General features: G+C 42.3%; 1 protein-coding gene across 1 annotated transcript in view; it reads left to right on the top strand.

Annotated features, from left to right (window-relative positions):
- Positions 1-728: 728 nt before the first annotated feature.
- tead1a (TEA domain family member 1a) overlaps positions 729-6,297 on the top strand; it is a 51,955-nt gene continuing 46,386 nt past the window's right edge. Inside the window, exon 1 of the mRNA XM_004569374.3 lies at positions 729-989. The gene's annotated coding sequence lies outside the window, so the exon portion shown is untranslated. The remainder of the gene's footprint in view (positions 990-6,297) is intronic.

Genomic DNA, 6,297 nt, shown 5'->3' with positions numbered 1-6,297 from the left:
AAAAGGTTGTTAATCATCTTACAAATATATGTGTCAGTCTCTGCTCTGTGGTGCAAGAGCTGTGCGTCTTGATTTATAGTGCTTTTATTAGAATTTTACTTAGCATTGATTAGCAATTATGGGTATTTGTGCATTATAGCTGTACGTGGATTTTAAGGATGGCCCTAAGTTATAACTTTTCAAAATTCTTTGGTTCAAACATGTCCAAAAACACTACTTGCGTGATGGCTACATCCATCTTTTATTTACTGTGGACGCAGACTTTTGTAGTTGTGTGAGTACTCAGTCTGTTAGGTGAAATATTGCGTTTAAACTTAACTGCAGACCATTAAACACGAATACTCAAACCTAGGCTTGCATAACAGCAGACGAAAGTTACACACGTCACGTTTTTATTGATTATAAATCAGATTTAAAAAATATTTCTAGGTTGTGGTTGACTAACTTTTTGAGTCTCTGAATTCCTGCCACAAAGCTCCCATCCAAAGTGTTTTTCTCTTTCTTTTAGCGTCACCTTATCTGATTAGTTGTCAGCCCCGCACAGCAGACTGTGTTTTATCTCGACCCTCCTCCTCCTCTTCCTGAATAGAGTTTGGGCGCTCCACTCTTTTGTTGTTGAACGCAGCCTGTACAGTCCGGCCCCTTCCCCTTCCCCCTCGCTCTCTTTCTCTTTCTTTTTTTTCTCTCTCTCCACCCATCCTCCCATCTCTCACTCACTCTATTTCATCCATCCAGGGTGACGCCAGTCCCTCTCACCCCGCCCCGTTCAACTCAGTCCGCTGCGTTCATTTCATTCCTGCTCCCATTCCGCGCATATTTCGCATCCTTGGAGAGACGCTGCGTATTTTACGCACTCAGCGCGCCCGATCCTTCCTCAAACCAAAACCGAGAGGAGACTCTGGAGTTGGCGGAGGGCTTCCCGCTGCTGTAGCGACTCCGATCCGGTGAAAAGTGTGGGAATTAATCCATAAAGAGGCGTATGAATCGAGGTAAGTTCCCTAGGAGGAGTCCCCCCCTCCCTCCCTTCGCTCTCTTCAGCCTGTAGCCTGAAAGCCCCCGGACGTTTCGCTTGTTTCTAAAATCCTGAAGTGGTCACTGAAGCTCAAATTAAAACAGTTTCGGCGACACTGGAATACAAATCGCCACAAATACACCTATTCTACACGCTGAACAAGTCTAACAAGCTTATTAATACTGCGCCGTGTTGAGCTTCAAAGCGAGGGATGTCGCTTTCACTACAGTTTTATTCCCCTTCCTTCCGACACCAGAAAACAAACCTTGTTTCCTAACACTTCTTTCTGTCGTAAGCTAAAAATCACGTGTTTTCTGTTTTTAAAAACGGGAATGTGTCCACGGGAGATTGAGAGATTGTGGATGAAAAGCTTTTCGCAGCAGCGCTGGGAGGCAGCTTAACAAAGCTGGGAGTGAATGGGGGACTTGTTGCATCGGCGGGGTTTTCTCTTTTCCTACACAGGCAGGCAGGCAGGCAGGCAGGCAGGCCCCAGTCACAGAAACAGGCCATAGGCTGATAACATGCACACAGCCAGTGTTTACCCAGTGGACAGAACACATTACACGCTCACTCTCAGCACCATCACACAGCCCGTTTGGGAGATCTGTTAACGCATTTACTTCTTATTCCACCTTTATAGAAAATGACTTTTATGAAGAGCTTTAAAGCTCTTCTTTTTATATATATATATATAAGTCTAAATGGAGATCTGTGATGCTGACACTCCTTCCACTCCACGCGTCTGTCAGTTTGGAGTAAAAGCTGCCTGCAAAAATTAAACACATCACAAATCACAAGTGTCCTTGTTCTCCAGCAGCTCCTCACATGAGCCTATGTAGTTGTGTTCTGTACTTCCTTTTTAATATTGATCAAAGGACTGCTCCTGTCCTCTATGGCTGGAGATGTGTGGCAAAGCAGGGCCAAACCACAATGTAATTATTGGAGAAAATTACAGCCTGTAGGATGAAACATAGTAGATGCATTAATTCTGTTACAGTAATCCTTCTGTTAGATGTCGGGAGGGCGATGTTGGATAAAAGGATTATATTTCAGAGAATATTAGTTTGGGCTTCTTTTTGAATAGAGTTGATGCGGCTAAATGAAATTGGGGATATTGGAGATGAATGTTTTGTTAATGTGAAGTTGTGCAACAAGTCCAGTAATTACAATGGAATCAGTGAGGAATGTAACTTGTAGCTGTTTCCATTATCAGTGTAATTTTCTAATTCTTGTCTCTTGTTTTTGTTTTTTTTAAAGATGTCTGGTGCTCTATTTCCCCACGTCACTGAATGTATCGTTTTGTTCATGAAATATATAAAAAACAAGGAGGGAAAGACTATTCTGCATATTCTGCCTTTTAAAATGGTCCAAATGATGAAGTAACACCTGACATTGTCGATCAAGCGGTGAATTTCATCACTGCCCCAGTTTCAGAACAGCCAGTGCCAAAAAAAGTGTGGGATGCATTTAAGTGTTTTTTAAAATGATCCGGAAAACAAAAGAGTTTTTCTGCAGAGGTATTCCAAATATTTCATTCCACCTTTTTAAAAGTGTGTGAACCATTACTTTGTTCAGGCTCTGTTTTGGCAGATGTGCAAATTATAACATTGGAATCATTAATGAAATGTGGATTTCTCCAAGTGGAGCAGGTTACTTTTAAAACCTGTCTTTAAGAGGGCGAATCTGAATGTGGATGCAAATTGCGTTTTCTATTCACGCTCATCCCCCCTTTAAAGTTTCCAACAGTGACAAATCAGGCCGGCCTGAATGTGTAACAGAGTAAGGTGTGTGTGTGTGTGTGTGTCATTGTCTTTGCCGTGTCTAGGCCCGCAAGTGTACAAAGCTTTGTCAGTCGCTCTGGGCAAACAGCCTCCACTTTCCTCCCCTCTCCCCCTCACTCACCCGTGCCTCTCCTTCTCCAGTCCGTTGACATCTGTTTTGAGTGCTCCGTGCACCTGTAGAGACCAGGGGTGTGTGTGTGTGAGTGAGGGGGAGAGGGAGGGGAGGAGGAGAATAAAGGGAGGTGCAGAATGCAAATCCAGGCGTTTGTTCGGGGCCTAAGCAACGCAGACTGACTGACTAACGACCATTTGGTGTGTGCGTGTGTGTGTGTGTGTGTGTGTGTACACACACATTTGTGGATGTGTGTGTTTGCCTCTTGCTGTCCAGGCCAGGCAGCCCCATTGTTGAAGCAGCAACAGGCGTTGGTGGATGAGGACGCACCATATGGCCTCTGTGTGCTTTAGTCACAACCGCTGTGTATGTGTGCATGTTTGTGTGTGTGTGTGTGTGTGTGTGTGTGTGTGTGTGTTTTCATCTACTTCACCAATGCTGCTGCAATATGGTGGAGTTTGGAGTGGCGCTGCTCGCTGCCGTCCTCCTTGTTGTTTCATCTGTCGACTCATTTCTAAACAGGAGGACAAAATCCGGCACACAGATTTTTGTGGAACTGGGATTAGGAGGAGTAATCTTCGTGGCAAATGAAATGATGTCTTGTGACGTCCCACTTGTTTCGTTTATAATTTCAAATGTAGTTGTAGTTCTTTTTTTTTTTGCCAGTGCAAGTTGTCATTTTGGCTGAATCAACAGGTGATACAGTAAATCCTGCAAATGAACGGATGCTGCTGGCTTGCAAGATGTTTGCTCTGCTCTTTTTTCTTTTTTTTTTTAAATTTCTCTTTTAAAAAAAAAAAAAAGACACAATCTTCCTTTTAATTCTCACGATAAATTAATTCCTCCAGTGTCACTGCAGTCCAGTTTTTCAGCTTCCTGGTTTTTCATCGAGCAGTTTCTGTTGTTGTTGTAGTGCATTCTGTTCTGATGTCCCAATATTTAGCATGCAGCACGATACGCAAAGATAAACTCTGCCAAGAGGGGAAAAACTGTAAAAGAAAGAAGGGAAGGGGGGGGGGGTGGCTGGGTGGGTGGGGGTCCGGGCTTGTATGTAATGAAATTTAGGGAGCTGAGCCGGTTTATTAGAGCAGCAAAGCTGTGTGTGTGTGTGAGTGTGTGTGCTGAGGGAGGGCAAAGGGGTTAGATGGGGAAAGAGAGGGTGGTTTTGGGGGTGAGGTTGTGAGGGTGCAGGCTTTGTTTAGGAGATGGGGGAACAATAGGCATCCTCCTGGGTGGGGTGGGGGAGTAGGGTGGAATAGGGGATGCTGGTGTGCAAGGGAGCCGGATGGGGGGTGGTGGTGGTGGCTGGATTGTGGCTGCAGGAGGCTGGCGGAGCCTGTGCTGGCTTGCCTGACTGCCCGAGCTCCTCGTCTTTCAGTGTGTCTCTCACATCCACACAGATGTGACTGTATCTGAAAATGTGTCTCTTTCGTTGTTTGTATCTGTGCCAATAATCACTTAAGTCACACAACAACACTGTTGTTGCACTTTGAAGATGATAAGAATGCTGTTACCGAACGTGTGATTCTGCAACATGTTGTAAGATACGGCAACATGTCTCTATTAGAAGCAAACAAGCAAAAATAAAACAAAATAGCCCATAAAAGCACATTCATACCCACAAGACGTGAAACCAGCTTTACATGGCTTTACTTTTTGCAGTATAATAAGCTAGTGATGCACTCATTGTGACATTCTGATGCTAATAACAGTTTTTTTCTTTTTACTTAAATTTAGTTTTTATTATTTGTAATTATCAATTTTTTCTATCTAAACTAATATAGCCCCATTTAAATGAAACAAAAAAACTATTTCACTGTTTTGATTCCTAAACATTTCACATCCCAAACCTGATGTGCCACAACAGCTAAATATTTCCCAGCAATATCAGTAAATGGTATGTCATTAGCTGATATTAGTCAACGATATCGTGTGATACATCGGGACACAGATACGTGATTTTGGGTCCTGTGCATTCTGGTGTATGCTTGAGTGGATCCTGAAAACATGGAGGTCAATTAACACCTTTGGGCTCTGTGCTGTTTTCCTTGAGTTTGTAGCTGAGCAGTTTTTTAAGCGATATGAGGCACACTGTCCTTCCAGAGGAGGGAAGAGTCACCGGGGAGTGTTGTTGCTATGGGGTCCTGTGTTTTCTCTCTAACATTGTTTAGGTGGTCATCAGCAAAACATCAAGATTTGCTGGCATTGCAATTTTCTGCAGTGCAATCACTTCACCTGTCATGGGCATAATTGCTGTGGCTGATCAGAGTACACTGATCATAATCCATGTACATTTTTTTTTACTGAACATACAAAGGCAGGCATGGATTAACCCTAATCCCTAACTTAAAAAACTCAATGAAGATCTCCACTGAAAAAAGTGACTTGGCTTAATCCTTGTCGCGGGAGCTGAGCCATTGTGTGAATAAACTGCAGAATGGAGCTCGTGTATAAAGACGCTGATGTCTTTGATATTCCCTTTGAGTCACGTGATCTTATTTTATTTGTAAAGCTTTTATGTTTTTGTTTTTCTTCTGCAAAAACGGAAATAAATAACTAGATAAAAATAGAATTTTTGCACATTACTTGTAAAGCTACATTTAACCTATACTGAAAATACCACCGAGAACAGTAAGTTCACATATTTTATTTCGAAAGTAAGAACAGAAATAAATACTGTAAGCAGGATCTCAGCCTTTCGGGGGTTTTGAGCACCAAGCAGAGGAATGGATGAGTCCAACCATCCCACTGTGGGAAGTCTGAATCAACCCTCACATTTCCTGACCTCAGCAGGAAGTGAAAAGGAAGTCTAGATTTCAACTACTACTTATGTATTTTCCCGGCTGGAAGAATTGACACGATAAACACTCCACAGAGTGGGCCAACTGCTCGCTCTGCTCTCTGAAAACTCCCACAGTGGAAAAATGTTTCCCTGCTGTTGTGCTCACGACCTCGGTTTTTGTGTTCAGCAGGCCTGATGGTGATTACTCACTGTTGTTTGTTCTGATAATTTCTTTTCACTCTGTGCAGAGTGTGATAAATTATTAAAAAATGATATATAATTACCTAATTGGAAACAAGTAAGTTTTCACAGAGTACGAAGTCTATTTCTCTTTTTCTTTGAACTTATATCCTTTTTATGGTAATTCAGCTAACACTGGTTTGTGTTTTAGATTTGCTATTAGCATTAGTGAACAGCAGCAGAAAATAGCACAAAAAAGAATCCTGTGGCCTTTTCATTTTTAAAAGATGAAATTATATTTTCTCCTCTTGCACATTTAAAGCTAAGCAATTTATAATTAAAACCTGGCTTTTAATTTTACTGTCTCAATATTTTTTTTATTTTTAGCCTTGACATGTAGCACCTAGCCAATTAGCCTAGCTAATGCTCG

Source organism: Maylandia zebra, linkage group LG7 (genome assembly GCF_041146795.1).
Source record: "Maylandia zebra isolate NMK-2024a linkage group LG7, Mzebra_GT3a, whole genome shotgun sequence".
Lineage (NCBI taxonomy): Eukaryota > Metazoa > Chordata > Actinopteri > Cichliformes > Cichlidae > Maylandia > Maylandia zebra.
The sequence above is the reverse complement of the archived record's forward strand: the minus strand, read 5'-3'. Positions and strand labels throughout refer to the sequence as shown.